The following is a 14,873-nucleotide window of genomic DNA, read 5'->3' on the forward strand; positions in this document are numbered from 1 at the left end:
ATCTAATCGACCCCGCTCCAACTAAAGCGGAAAACCGCAAGACGATCAAGCAGAGAAAACTCACTGAACGGTTCCTAGTGTGCAACGCGAACGTTTTGTTGTTAGCTATGCTGTGAAATTGAAGAATTTTTTGCTCGATCGCTTCTTCATACGAACAAAGTAGTTGAGAACACCAAAAAAGATCATGCCCTGATAATGAAAGACGCCTGCAGATGACTTTTGTCACGGCGTTCAGCCCGTATTTACAACAACCATGAAGACAAAGAAGAGCTTAGTTTAGAACGCTTGGTGTGTAGCCAAATAGATAACATCGCAATCGCCCACCTGGTGTTTCTAAGAAGCTCGTGAATTTGAATAAAAAAAAACTAACGACCCGGCTGACGTACGAATACCCTTTCTCCGGAGGTATGCATAAAGGGCACAGCAATGCATAAAGTTCATATTCATAGAGTCCCCGCATAATCATTCTCTACCACAAGGTTGGCGCTGTGCAGTAAAAGTTCCGGTTTTTTAAGATTCCAAGTGGACTCTAGGAAGCAATTATTGTTCAATATCTCTTAGACCCAATTCTCGGAAGATTATCGAGCGTACAATAGCTCAGCATGTGTTTCACTACGTTGACACTACCTGTTTACGTTACCCACATCACCATCGATTCGGAAGAGAGCTTTCCACATAATCCATAGTTTACAATTTATACCATTCATACGAGAGAGAAGACTGACGTAATCGGTACCTATTTTGCATCAAGATTTTGTGAGGTGCCGCACAATAAATTTTGTTTTTACACTTCGAGATAAGCTTAATTATTTCTACATTAGTTAAACTGAATAAATGGTACCTAATTGTAACAACGTAGGCCAAAGCAATGGTCATCTATTCGGTGCACCAGACTGTTTTCAGAATTCCCGCAGATTTCTCTGCGCAGACTTCTGTTATATTCAGTTTACAACAGTAACATTCCTGAGGTCATGGGGCCAGATGTAAAACTTAGGCTGTTCGCATATGTGTTTAATTTTTTATGGAGTTAGAAACAAGAACTAATAGCATGAATTTTAACAACGACCTAGATTAGGCGGGTCGTGCAGAGAATTATTATTATTATGATTTGTTCATACTGCAGCCCTCCCTATTGGGCTATTGCGTGGGTGGGTGTAAACAAAACAATGTAGGGAAAGAAGGAGCGCAACAATGGCAAACAGCAGAGACAAAATGAGCAGAAAAAAAAACAAATGCAAGAAAAGGCAAAACTACTCAAAACAGGTTTAAGGGAAGAGAGCGCGTGCAACCAGATAAAGAATTCCAACATTCGATTACATGCTGAACGAAACTGTACTTAAAATGTCCGTGCGAGCGAAATAAGGAGTGATGTTTATGCTGTGGTGAGTTCTAGTTTTAGATGGTATAGCTGCGATTAGATAATCATTTGTAGGGGTCCGGCAGGAGGAGTTAATAATACAATGCAGGAATTTTAAAGACTCAGCCCTTCCTCGAGCTGAGAGCAGTTGCAGGCCCAGTGATGAAAGTGCTGTGGAAGGCAAGAAATCTCTACAAAACCTGTGGTACAAGAAAAGAATGTCTTTTTTTTCTGGAATGCCTCGTTTTTTTTTAATTTCGGGTTGTTTATGCGGGTTTCAGGCCGGAGAGGCGTATACAAGCTGCGGACGGATTAGCGACTTATACATTAGTAGTTTCGTATCTCTAGAAGCAGCTTTTGTTGTGCGACGCGGGTATCATATCTTTTTAAGTGACTTTGAGGTTATTAATTCTATATGTTTGAACCATGACATGTTGGGTGTAAAAGGAAGACAAATATATTTGTATTGGTTCACGCGCTGGAGGAGGGTATTGTTAATTTTATAAGTAAACACGGAAGGTGCCGTTCTGTTACTGAAAGTCATAACAACGGTTTTGTGGATGTTAATCGTCATTTGCCACGTGTCGCATCAAGAGCAGAATTCTGAGAATGATTTCTGAAGGTGTAAGTGGTCATCAAAGCATGTAGTTTTGTGATATAACACGCAGTTATCAGCATAGAGACGTAGGCTAGTGGTGATGTCACAAGGTAATTTATTTATAAAAATCAAGAAAAGCAAAGGACCCAATACAGAACCATGTAGAACTTCTGAGGGCACGTCTACTATTCCAGAATTACTTTCCTTGAAAGACGCAAATTGAGAACCAAAGAAAACTTGAAATCCGGTTTAGAATGCGGGGTTGTTCAGGATGGTGTTAAGTTTATACCTTTGTTTCGTGTGAATCATTGTATCAAACGCCTTCGAAAAATCAATGAATATTGCACCTATTTGATTGCCCACATCATGGATATTGCAAATATCATGAGTTAATTCATTAAGTTGTGTAAAAGGGTTGAAACCTCGTCTGAAGCCATGCTGAGCATTTGTTAATTAATGATCCGATTCCAGGTATTCCATAATGGGTTTCTAGGTGACGTGCTCTAACATTTTACATGATGAAATGGATCGTTTGTACACTCATTGTTAGTCCTCATCTCCGTACCCCTCGTATCACATGGAAAAGCAGGTGACAAAAATTTACGCTGGTTAGCCTTTAGTGTATCCTGTAACATCACAAGGAAGAAAAAAATCCTTAGCTGAGTTTATGTTCAATCGAAGCTCTTCTTTCGCTTTCATGAAACGTGTCATGGCTGCTTGATTATCTGAGCGCTTCGTACGCCTAAGTCTGCGATGTGTGTGCGATGAGTGTGCGATGTAATACCGGGTGCCCCAGCTAAATTTAGCCAAGGATTTAAATATCAGTTATTAAAGGCAGGCGAGTTAAATCAGTTGCATATTGCTGACAGCGATCTCGCGCACCACAGGCAATTTTCGTTTCGCAAATAATTAATAATTTCCCCCAGTTTAATTATCGAAATTAGTAAATATTGACTTTAGACAACAAATTGCATTTGAAGAGTTGTCGAGCACCTTCAGAAACCCCCTTTCCACCATTTACGATAAAGAAATCCTGGCGTGCGTCTTTTTTTTCCCAACTCCAAAGAAATTCCACGAAATACAACATAAACCACGTGACTAACACACTTGCGCGCTACGAGCGTGCTCCTCTCAAGCGTGGCTTGAGCGAACGAAATCACCTGCAGCCTTGAATCGACGGCCCCGCAGCATCGGCAGGCCGAAAGTCGGCGGCGGCAACTCGCACCGTCATGAGTGCCACTGACGCAGACGAGAAACCACCACCAACATATCCAAGCTCTATATTATAATGTTGTTGCAACAGGAGCGGTTATCAAGGTCGTCATTATTTGGAACCAACCGAGCTACATTTCCACTTATTGTTTTTAGTTCGCAGCGCAAAAAATCGGAATCACTGGCATTAACCTTCTGACTTGATGGAGACGATTCAAGTACCGCCACACGGGATTCAAGCACATCAAAACGAGAGTCCGCAAAATCATGTGACTTACATTTGCTAAGGTCTTCGGCCATTTGTTTTTGCCTTTCAAGAACTTCAGCAAGCATGGTGAAAATATCAGCACTTTCAGTTAAACAGGAGCCGAATGTTGAGGGGCCTTTGCAGAGCCCATAGGGCGCACAGAAGGGCTTCCATTAGGCTCATGGTGTTAAGATGAGTTACCGTTATTCACCGGGCTTTTACCGGGCTTTTTTTAGGTTTTAGACGTGTCAGGTTTAGGGCGGGCTGGATTGAGCTCCACGTCTTCTATCAGCAAAAGACGACTGATTCAATACAATGCATTTGAACAGAAGTCATTCGCGTCTTGTGGGCAGAGGAACAGCAGCAATTAACAATTGTCTGGTTTCAGGCATCGGGAATTCTCAAGGTACCATACTGCACAATGAAGAGGCAGCGCTTCAGCATCGTTCCGCAGCTGCTGTTGCTTTGTCCAATGAAGTCTGTCTGTCTGTCTCATGCTGCCAGGAAGAAAGAAAGGAAAGTACACAGGCCTGCCCACTGGTTCAAGCTGAGCCACAATCGCTGCCACGTGCAGATAGAAGGAGAGTTGAAAGATGTAATAGATAGACAGGATAGTAAAGACGCGCTAAAGACAAGGCCGATCCCGGAGGTAGTGCAATACCGGGCCAACCGGTGGCGGGAGTGAAGCAACCTTCAAACTCTCCGCCACATTTCCAAAAATAAGTCCAACTGAACCCGTAACAGATATTCTACGGAGTCCGGACATTCGCTACATCCCACCGAAGAACGCAGCCTCAGGTCGCATTTTTATAGCTTTGGCTGGTGACGTCGCGGTTCCGCTGATGTCAGTGGTGCACGCGTAAGTATCAAAGTTCCATGAAACACGGGGGAGCCAGGCCGTTGATCCCTCTGTGAACCCACAACTGTCGCACACAGGGGCGATAGGGCAGTCAGGCGATGCACGCGCGAAGGTCCTCGCGTGCGGCTCGTACATCGATTACTCGTCCGGGAAGCGCACGCGGATGACGTCACTAGGCACGCAGTCCCACGAAACTGTCTTGACGACGTATCCAAGGATCTGTACATTGGACAGACAGCGCTTTAGCATCGTGCCCCTGCTGCTGTTGCCTTGCTCAATGAATCTAGAAAAAAAATTACTTGAAATGACTTTGCCAAGTCACTGTGCCAAGCATATCTACTAGGTCATCACTTCGGCGCATTTTATAATACCGAAGCCTCGTTGAATTGGGAAGACAGCACTCTTTACGGGAACACTTCGTATGAAAGTTATAATTTATAACGTTTAAGTCTCCTTTTCGGTAATATTTGCTTCTCGTTTTAATACATACCTTTGTCTAATTCTATGATGAATAATTCTAAAGTTTCTGTCTCAGTTTTGATTCGTACCCGCCTGTGAAAAGTCCATCATGTTCAGGAAATCATTATCAACTGCTACTGTTCCGAAAGTTTACCAATGTAATCCTTTAATATAAGTATGTAAACACTCAGTTACTTTAGCCATGTAGTCGTATTTCGCTAGCTGCTTATTTTCGTAAACTACGTAAACTACTACAAAATTTAATGCGTAGACAAGCCAGCAAAATTTTTGAAAGATACTGCAATGTAAGCAAATGAACAATAAGGTTTCTCTAGACATTTTCGCTTTACATTCCAGGTAATTGATTTAACTTGCGACATAAGACAGAAATTAGATTCACGTGGATAAATCGTTGACACTTTTATGGACTTATCCAAAGTTTTTCACGCTATGTAACTTCCGAAACTCTTCCAGAGGCATAACTCAATTTAAAATAATGCTTCTATAGTACTTGTATACCAAGTTTCTCATGCCAGCGTTCACAGTTTCAGTATTAATTTTTCTACCTTCTCTTTAATTGTTTTATACCGTGTTTTAGTATTAATTTTAGTCTTACTTGATTTCTTTTTGTGTGTTAAATGTACACTGAAAACCAAGCCATCAATTTATTGGTCCTAGCGAAAACAAATTCTCACGCTTTTTCTTGGTGTGTCGACGCTTTTCCGGCCACGGAACAGGACTTTATCATCGAGAAGTTTGTATTTAGAAAATTGGAGAGGACTTTTAAGCTCCGCCTTAAAGGCATGACGCGATGGCGTAATAGGGTAGGCTTTCCATTCAGAGCAGTTTGACACCTTCGAACGCGTTTTTCGTGTTTTAAATTGTTTCAGTTAATATATTGATCAAGTACAGGCTCTAAACTTTCTTAATTAGTGTCATCAAGTATTGGCTTTTCCTTCTGAGCATTTTCACACCTTTGAACGTGCGTTTTTCTATTTTTTTCATTTTTATTTTTTAATACATCAATTAATTTCACTGATTTCATTAACTCCTCATTGCCTATCCCTCACCAGTCAATCATTAATCAATAGAACCGCAAGTGACTATGATAAGATTTTTTTAAGCAGCCACTGATTATTTCCTACACTCGGTGCCGACTATTACTACGCCGACGGCTTTTCGATCGAACGAGCTGTATATGATGTCGCATAAACTATCGCTTTCGCTGGACACACGCCAACATCGGTAGGTGGTGGTAACGCTTGTATTTACTTTTTGGCATTTTGGTGCTCATAGAATCTTAGTTTTCGCTAGGGAGGTCTCTTTGGGATAACAATGTTGTGCCAGCCGCCGCGGTGGCTGAGTGGTTACGGCGCTCGTCTGCTGGCCCGAAAGACGCGGGTTCGATCCCGGCCGCGGCGGTCGAATTTCGGTGGTGGCGAAATTCTAGAGGCCCATATGCTGTGCGATATCAGTGCACGTTATAGAACCCCAGGTGGTCGAAATGTCCGGTGTCCTCCACTACGGCGTCTCTCATAGCCTGAGTCGCTTTGGGACGTTAAACCACCTAAACTAAACTAGGATGCTGTGCCCTATAGATAAAGGCCAATTTCAGTTTGTACCCAATCTCTCTTTAACTACCTGCCGCATTGTGTAGATTTAACGTTCATCTTAACGCGGTTGATTACGTCTTGCATCACGCAATTAACACACCCCTGTATCGCGTAGGACATGACTAGTTTGCTAAATTTTGTAGCCGGTGCAAAAAAGAGAAATAACTTGTTTGAAACTTTATCCAGGTCCTTTTTTATACGCACGCCTCCGGCTCTTTTCATGAGCTGATTTCGCAGTCAAGATTTTTGAACAGTAACCGAAAGTAATCAAATCTGTCTCCTTTTCTAAAAAAAGAACGTCATGGTAAGAACGCACCCATTCTGCATGTAACTTAACATTTAGATATTAGTGATAGCTGCCCCGCACGTTACACCAGTCCCTAAGGGAAACTAAAATATGAACATAGAAAATGCTCCCCCGCTCATTTTCGATTCTGGCTGTGGAATCGGGAAATGTTAGAACAAACAGTTATTAAAAGTTATTAGTGCAGAAGGAATCAGTACATATCATATTTCACAACTATAGCGGATATTTTTCTCTTCCTTGCGATTAAAATGCTTTACATCTTACAACGCGGTCATCTCATCTCCTCATTAATGCTTGAAGCTACTAGACACACTGATGCCTTCACAGTGCTTTGCATCATTATTCGGTTGAAACATTCAACAAGAAATCCGTAAATTATTCTGCAACCCCATTAAGCTTATTGTTTTGCTTTTATTGTGGAACCGACAAGTAAAAATACTTTCTTTCCTTTGACTTTTGAACTCTGAAATTCTCTGCCTGGACAAGTCAGCTCATTACGAAGGCATAAATTTTTCCAAGTCGTTCTCTGCTTTCAATAATGTGATCTGCATGCTTGTATATTGCTAGAGAAAAGGGTTTTCGTCTCCCCTACCCAACTTCTGCGATAACCTTATATAGGCTCCAGTATGTAAAAAAATAAATACAATAAATGAATGGTAGCAAATATTAAGGAAGAAAGCGAAGGAAAAGTCAGCGGAGGCCAATTAAGCGCATCGAAGAATGTACTTCATTATAGCTACGGAAAGCCACAAAATAACAGGGCGCGTAGAGAGAGAAGAAGATAAAGATGAAGGCAGGGATGTTAACCAGAAGGGTGTTCTGATTGGCTACCCTGCAAAGCGGAAAAGGGAAGAGGGGATTGAAAAGAGAAATGATGGGGGGGGGGGAGGGGGGGGGGGGTGCGAGCGGCACTGTGAAAACGTCACTCAGGACAGTCGCTCTGAGGAAGCTGAACAGTGCCTTATAGGCGTTGAGGGCAGCCGATTGCTGTGGCCACGGCCCCAGGATCGAGGCGGTCTAAGCAACAACGCAGCGTAATTCTTTCGGTCGTCAAATTGGGGCATTCACACTAGAGATGTGCAATTGTCTCCGCAGTCAAATCTTTCACAAGCAGGGCTGTCGGCCACCCGAATCCGGAACTTGTATTCCTTCGTAAATGCAACACTGAGCCACAGGCTGCAAAACAATGTTGCTTCACGACGCGGTATACTGTGGGGAAGACGAAGGCGTAGTACAGGGTGCAGTGCCGTGAGGCGATGGTTGAAAAACTGCATGGCCAGTGTTCCCCGCAGAAAGTGTGTGCTTCCGCGCCCACCCGTGGGGCTCTCGCGCTGTGTGAACTGTCAACATAGAAATACGGACAAAGTCCGTCACTGTGGGCAGATCGGGCCGCCTCGTCCGCTTGGTTGTTCCCTTTTATACCGCAGTGCCCTGGCTGCCACCGGAAAATGGTGTCATCACCTTTAGATATGGCACAGTGGTACCCCTCGCGACGCGAATCTCTGCAACCAGTTGTTCTTGCGACCCACGCCTTAGAGCAGCTTGCAGGCCTTGAAGGGATGCTCTAGAATCAGTGGAAACTGACCAGTCATGCGGAGGTTATTGGCTGATGAACTAAACTGCAGCCCGAAGGGCAGCTAGTTCCACACCATTTGAGGAAGTGTGCTAGGTCGTCTACACAAAGAGAAGTTTATTAGGAGACCAAAGCCAAAATTACAATACAATCAAAACCCATCTGCAAAAATAAACAAACCACAATCTACACCGTCATCTACACCGTCATCGGGATCAATCTACATCAATCTACATCATCGCCTACACCATCATCGAGATGGACCTCGCCAGAATCACCACAGACCCCGCGGTATGGTTGCGTCGAATGATCCGTCTGTGTGCTCGTGAATCCGGTGCCTGTGGTTAGAGCACAGATGTTGCAACGAGATCTGTTTGAGCGCCACCTACGATACATCAGCTTTTTCCGTAATTCCAGGAATATAAAGTTGCGCCCGAGGTTTATGAAGACTCCAATACGGCGAGAGTGGTCTTGAAGCAAGGGTGAATTGTGATGGAAGATAGACGCGATGAGCATCAATGACCTTGACGAATGCAGTAAAAATTGAAAGTTGGTTTTGGGGGAAAGGAAACGGCGCAGTATCTGTCTCGCATCTCGGCGGGCGCAATGAAGCCCGCCATAAGATAGGGATAAATGAGGGACTGAAAGAAGAAAGGGAGAAGCAGCTGCCGTATAGTAGGGTTCAGGAATAATTTCGACCACCTGCGGATCTTTAACGTGCACTGACATCGCACAGCACACGGGCACCTTTGCGTTTCGCCTCCATCGAATGCAGTACGTGGCCTAATTACTGGAAGAGTTGCGAGATAATGACAGGGGACCCGTATGAGGTACCGAATATATGCTCTCACGTTGTCAACAGCAGTATATGTAGTAATTAGATGTTACCGGGCTATGACAACAGTTGCTGCTGTAGAGGAACCTTTAGGCGGTCCGGACCGGGCAGACGCTGGCGACAACACAAGGCCTGTGTTTTTGCAGGTTTAGCGTCGTTACTATGTCTTGGCAATAAAAGTTTACCTTCCTGAATATGTATTTCGACCCCGTCGTCAATGTTCTCTAAACAAATTATAAGAAGGATGGTTTATGGTTTATGGGGGTTTAACGTCCCAAATAAATTCAGGCTATGAGAGACACAGTAGTGAAAGGCTCCGAAAATTTCGACCACCTGGGGTTCTTTAACGTGCACTGACATCGCACAGCACACGGGCCTCTAGAATTTCGCCTCCATCGAAATTCGACCACCGCGGCCGGAAGCGAACCCACGTCTTTCGGGCCAGCAGCCGAGCGCGCCATAACAACTCAGCCACCGCGGCGCCTAAATTATAAGAAGGACGTGGAAGGGTACTCGCAAGAGTGATGAAAACAATAATTTAGCTAACTATGCCTGCAGGTGACAGCCGCATATTGTTGTTTCACATTTATGTCAAATGCTTCTTCGCGCAAAGATTGATCACCCGTGTAATCCATGGGAGCTTTTTGCATTATAAGCTGAACTTGTGGCCTTTAAGCCTTTCAGCACGTAAAGGCTGGACCACAAAGTTGCGTTTCTCAGTAACACCTGAAGTGCTCCGCAATGTCTAAACTCTCTTCTAACAAACTTCTTACCGGCAATCGGTAGCAAAATTTGGACCATAATTGCTGTCGCGTTCCTGGCTCACAATACAAGGATCACACGCTGAATTAACAAAACACCATCTAATAAGCTGCTGCCACCTCGTAGCAACGAGATATTCAAACTGTTTTGCCGTACACGTTCAACGCGAGTACATTGTAGCCGCATAAATGCCGACGAAAACACGATTTGGCAGTAGTGTGCGCGGCGTAAGATACAATGCGGTTCGAAAGGAGCTCATTAAACAAGGGACTCACGTGAACAAAATGAAATTTTCGCGTAGGCGGTGCTTCGATTGGAATGCCCCTGTCGTTTCCTTCATGAGGCTTGCGCTTGACAGGCGATGATTGGTAGCCTCGGCGCGTTTCCGATAAGCAACAACGCCGCATTGTGGTTACTTCAGATGTGTTCTAAACCAGGACATCACAGCAATGGGGTGAGCGCGTTCAGTGTGGATTAAAAACGCCCTTAAGAGGCATAAGGTCACAGTGGTCGCTAAATCAGCCGTTTCTTATTTGCGGTGCCGCTGTAGTACATTTTGTAATCTCGTTCGAAAAGCTGTTATGCCCTTGGAAGCTAAACAGCTGTCGTTGTCGGCAAACCTGAACTAAAACCTTAACGACTGTAAACCAAAATTCACTTGAAAAGTGTGGTTAACTGAGTTACTTGGTTCATAATTGAGGGTTGCTGCGGCAGAATTGGAATTCAGCAATTCCTAGTGGCCACACTTGCTATACTGGTTTTTGTTCTGCCGGTTTTCTGCAACCACCCTGAATATATAAATGCAAATTACTTTCAATAACTTTCTGGGAAAGTGAAGAACTCGAGAATCCACTCACTCCTTCGGCTCTTTTTTTTTCGGCACTTCATAGACCACATACGTAACAACGTTCTGTAAAAATCTTGCTTGGGCCAGTTAGTTCATGATTCAAGATGTAGTGAAAACGGCATGACAAACGAGAAGAATAGTGGACCAGAAACGACCGCAGCTGCAATTTGTGTTCTACTTTTGTCTTTATTCGTCGTGCCGTTTTCATTGCGTCTTCAATTTCTGTACAGCGTAACATATTGATGCAACCAGTTGTAGGCTAGGGAGGAGGGGGTGATTCTGATTTTTTTTTTGTGATTTTGAAAAGTACTGCAAATAAGTTGCGTACTCCAGACGAAGGAGCTGGGGCCAATGGCGAAGGTTTTTAGAATTTTTCAAAAATCGATGTACTCTATAATCAGCGGTCATCATGGAAGCTTTCCTGAAAATGGCTCTAAAACATGACTTGATGCATGCATTAAGGGACAAGTGAGAATTTCTCCTTCTACAAACAAAAGAAAAGGAAGGTTTGTTCTACCATGTATCAACAAAACAGAATTGATATTAGTATAGCATGGCTCAAGGACACCAGAAAGCCCGACTAATGTGCTCACAATTTTCCATGCGCTTTATTCAGCCCCAAAAGACCTATTGAGTGTGTTGAAATTATTCTAGTCTTGATAGGCCTAATGTCCTAGCCGGAGAAAAAGGATTGTACAAGCCAGCCAGTTTAGTTACATTCATATTAACGTGTCGTCTAGGCAGAATTATATAGAAACGCTAGTTCCGCATCGCTTGGTATTTTTTCGGGTAACACACTGACCTATTAACTTCCTCCCGTTAGCTTACAGTACTGACAGGTACTGATCACTAGTTTCTCATTTCACATGGACCTGTCTTTTCGTATTCGCGGCTATTGGGTTGCGGGTCACGCCCTCCTCGTATCACAGCGCGTTTCTAAACTGAATCTCACTCCACAGACGACGACCTCATGCAATACAATGATCAAGAAATCTTCAGCGAATGGTCTCAGTTATCACAACACCTTACTATTCCGCTTCCTTACTGCCCTGTTCAACTAACAGAAGTTCTCAAGCCAAGCCGTGGCAATAAAGAGTTTTAGTATAGCGTACGCAGACATACGCAAAGGCATAGCGTACGCTATAAAATAGCGTGCTTCGTACTGCGCATGCTCCAAACGCTATTCCAAATCGAGGTTTATGTTCGTGCGCGTTACGTACGCTATTTCTCGAACTTAGTGTGCCTGCTTTTGCGTACGCTAGGAAAAATACCGTTGTAAAGATGGCGGCGCCCACCTCACCTGCTTCGGAGAGAATTCTTCAGTGTTATTGAGTTTTTAGTCATAATCATTGCCTTCAAATGATACACGTGATATTCGCTTTGTCCACTCTCGCCGACAGCAGAAATAACAAAAGATAAGCTTGCCCTATTTTTGATTCTGTGAGACGATTCCGCCGTTCTTAACCCTAACAAGACACGGCCGACTGTGTATTGGCTTGGTTTGGATCTTTACGACAAGGTAGTCATAGCCTTGCAAATGCAATCGTTTCGGCGGTAGGCAGAAGGGTCCGAAAGACCTCAACGTGACATTTTTAAAACCTTACTCGGTTCACTTACCTAAACGAAATTATGTCCTGACTGGACTGAACTGGTGAGGAACTGGATATCTACACGCTACGAATTGAATAACCTTCGCTAAGTGTGAAAAATGTGTCACAAAATATTATCACATTTTAACACCAGATGGCGCCACTGCGGCCAGCGTTATCCTTGCGTGCGGTTTGGCATACGATGAACTAGAAGTGCTCATGCGATTTTCAGTGTAACCGCCCGCTAAATGCTTGCGTATAACGTACGTAAGCGCTCATACGCTATACTAAATGTCTCTAATACCTAACCGAAGCCTTCAAATTGCGGCGCTTATAGCAGCGCTGCAGAGAGTTCCTGCAAGTTGCCCTGGTCGGAGTAACCTGCTAATAAAAATCACCCCAAGTCACATTATTTTTATATACAGTTATCATCCCTTGCGAGCATAGGAGTCGGATCGAAGTGTCTTCGTGCTCCCCTACCGTGTTCCCTCAGAGCCACTCTCCCTGGGGTTCTCTCACTGTTCACGATAAGAGCCCAAGTTCTTCTCTCCAAGGCAGTAAACAGAGCCAGCTTTTACCTCACGGGTCCCCGGTCACTTCCCTAAACAGATTATTTCCGCTTTCGCCGTCTCCACCCAGCTGCCGGGCTTCCTTCGTTAGGCATCGAGCACCACCGAGGCTGAAGGGAATGGTGCGGGTGACTTTTGTTAGCTGCGAGGTCTCCAGCGGAGGTCGCGGTGACCACAAACACACACATACGCCAGACGGAGCGAACTACTCATAAGATTAACAAGAGCAGTAACCAAAGAAGACAAAATAAAAGCTCTGTCACTCCGGCCATAAGCCATGCCGAGCTCGATTAGCCTAGCAATCAATCAAGGGAAGCACCACTGCGTTGCTTTGCGGATTATTAGCCCAGCAGAAGTCTGCAGGGTGATGCTGGAAGAAGATGAGGGAGGCGAGCAGCAGGAAATTACTGGATAAAGGCAGGAATGTTTTGTGGGAGAAACGTTGTTTTGCAGAGAGCGAGAGGTTAGGACCCTTTCCCTCTTTTACATGGGCTCTTGGAACGAAAAAAAAAAACAATGATATGACTTTGCTCAGACCACCAGCTTAGAGCGATTTATTATTACTTGAATGTTTCAACAAAAGTTAGGCCTATGTTTTTTGCTTTCTTAGACGTTTAAGGAAGTGTGGCAGGGAATTTATGAGTTTCAAAAGGAAGAAAATATATGGCATTTAGCGCACCTTTTTAATAATTTTATTCGATGAATTATATTTTTTTTACGTTTTCGGACTTGTGCTAGTCACATATCTGGCCGTATTCATTCATATGAATAAAGTTATCTGTACTGTTAACATAAGGTTTCAGTTGAAACGCGGTAGCCATTGCGTTCTGAAAGCATAAGGAACAAAGTCCTTAAATTATCAATTTATTCTCAAAAATATGTGCTGTACAAACTTAACGGCCAATTTGAATAAAAAGAATAGCCATTTCTGTAGCAGACCTCAGCAGGAGGATTACACCTCGCGTCGCTATATAAAATAATTACAGAGGTGTGACCTTTCCAAGCAGTGCACCCTATAAAGCGACAGGTATTTTCGTTAAATTTTTACTGCTAATGCACTCGGACTGTTGTATATTGAATATTGTATATTCATATTGTGTATATATATTGTATATAAATATTGTAAATAGGGTATTGTATATTAAATGTCGGATAGCATTGAACAACGGCAGGTGATTTCTTTTATACTTCCCTCAAAAGGTTGGGGGCTTGAGTGCAGTACTACAGCTTCTTCGGGAAGACCACTCCAAGCATTCGCAGTGTGGTTTAAGAACTTAAAAACCCGAAGGGATCCTTTTAGTGCCTCAAGATCAAGAACCTCAAGAGATACGCAGTAGCTCGGGCATGTGGCGGATAAATACTTTTCCTTCTGCTGGGCACGTTCCGATGTCTGGTGGGAGGAAATAATGATATAGTCGGTTAGCTGTGAATGATAAAATATATGCGCAGTAGTTTTGCTATAATGTTCATAACAAGGCGAGCAGAGAAGTTTGCTTGAGAGTTCAGATTAGATAAAGAAGTATTGTAGCTGTAGTTGCAGTAAATAAATCGTGCAGCTCTTGCAGAGGTGGCTCACCGACGTATCTCGTGCAGTGTAAAAATAAAAATATGTAAGTATGTAAAAAAAATCACCTCTATAAGAAAGAAACACCATTTAAGAAAACCTAAATAGAAACGTGGTGAAATATTTGTGGCTGCGTTCCACGTCCCTTTATTATATCTGAAAACGCGCTGGTGCGATTAGTGATACCGAATTAGTGCCAGCGGCTCTGTTCATCGTGTCCTATTGTATAATTCAATTAGTGCTCCTACATTTTTTTATTGCGCAGAAGCTTTTCTATGGGCGGGCGCTTTATGTACAATACCTTCGGCAATATTTTAGTTCCTCAGGATGCAATCTTCATAGAGACGATCTTCATCCAGACAGAAGCAGTAAAGGCTCTTCGTTGCCGAAATTTCAGCCGCACTCGATCAGTGCAATTTCAAAAGAAAGAATAGAGAAAGCAACGATGAAAGAAGAAAGTCACTCTATCTTCTTATCACAAA

At 43.5% G+C, this 14,873-nt stretch overlaps 1 pseudogene; it reads right to left on the reverse strand.

Annotated features, from left to right (window-relative positions):
- Positions 1-4,041: 4,041 nt before the first annotated feature.
- LOC144135568 (U2 spliceosomal RNA) lies at positions 4,042-4,162 on the reverse strand (annotated as a pseudogene).
- Positions 4,163-14,873: the final 10,711 nt, after the last annotated feature.

The sequence above is a fragment of the Amblyomma americanum genome, chromosome 5, assembly GCF_052857255.1.
Source record: "Amblyomma americanum isolate KBUSLIRL-KWMA chromosome 5, ASM5285725v1, whole genome shotgun sequence".
NCBI classification, from domain to species: domain Eukaryota; kingdom Metazoa; phylum Arthropoda; class Arachnida; order Ixodida; family Ixodidae; genus Amblyomma; species Amblyomma americanum.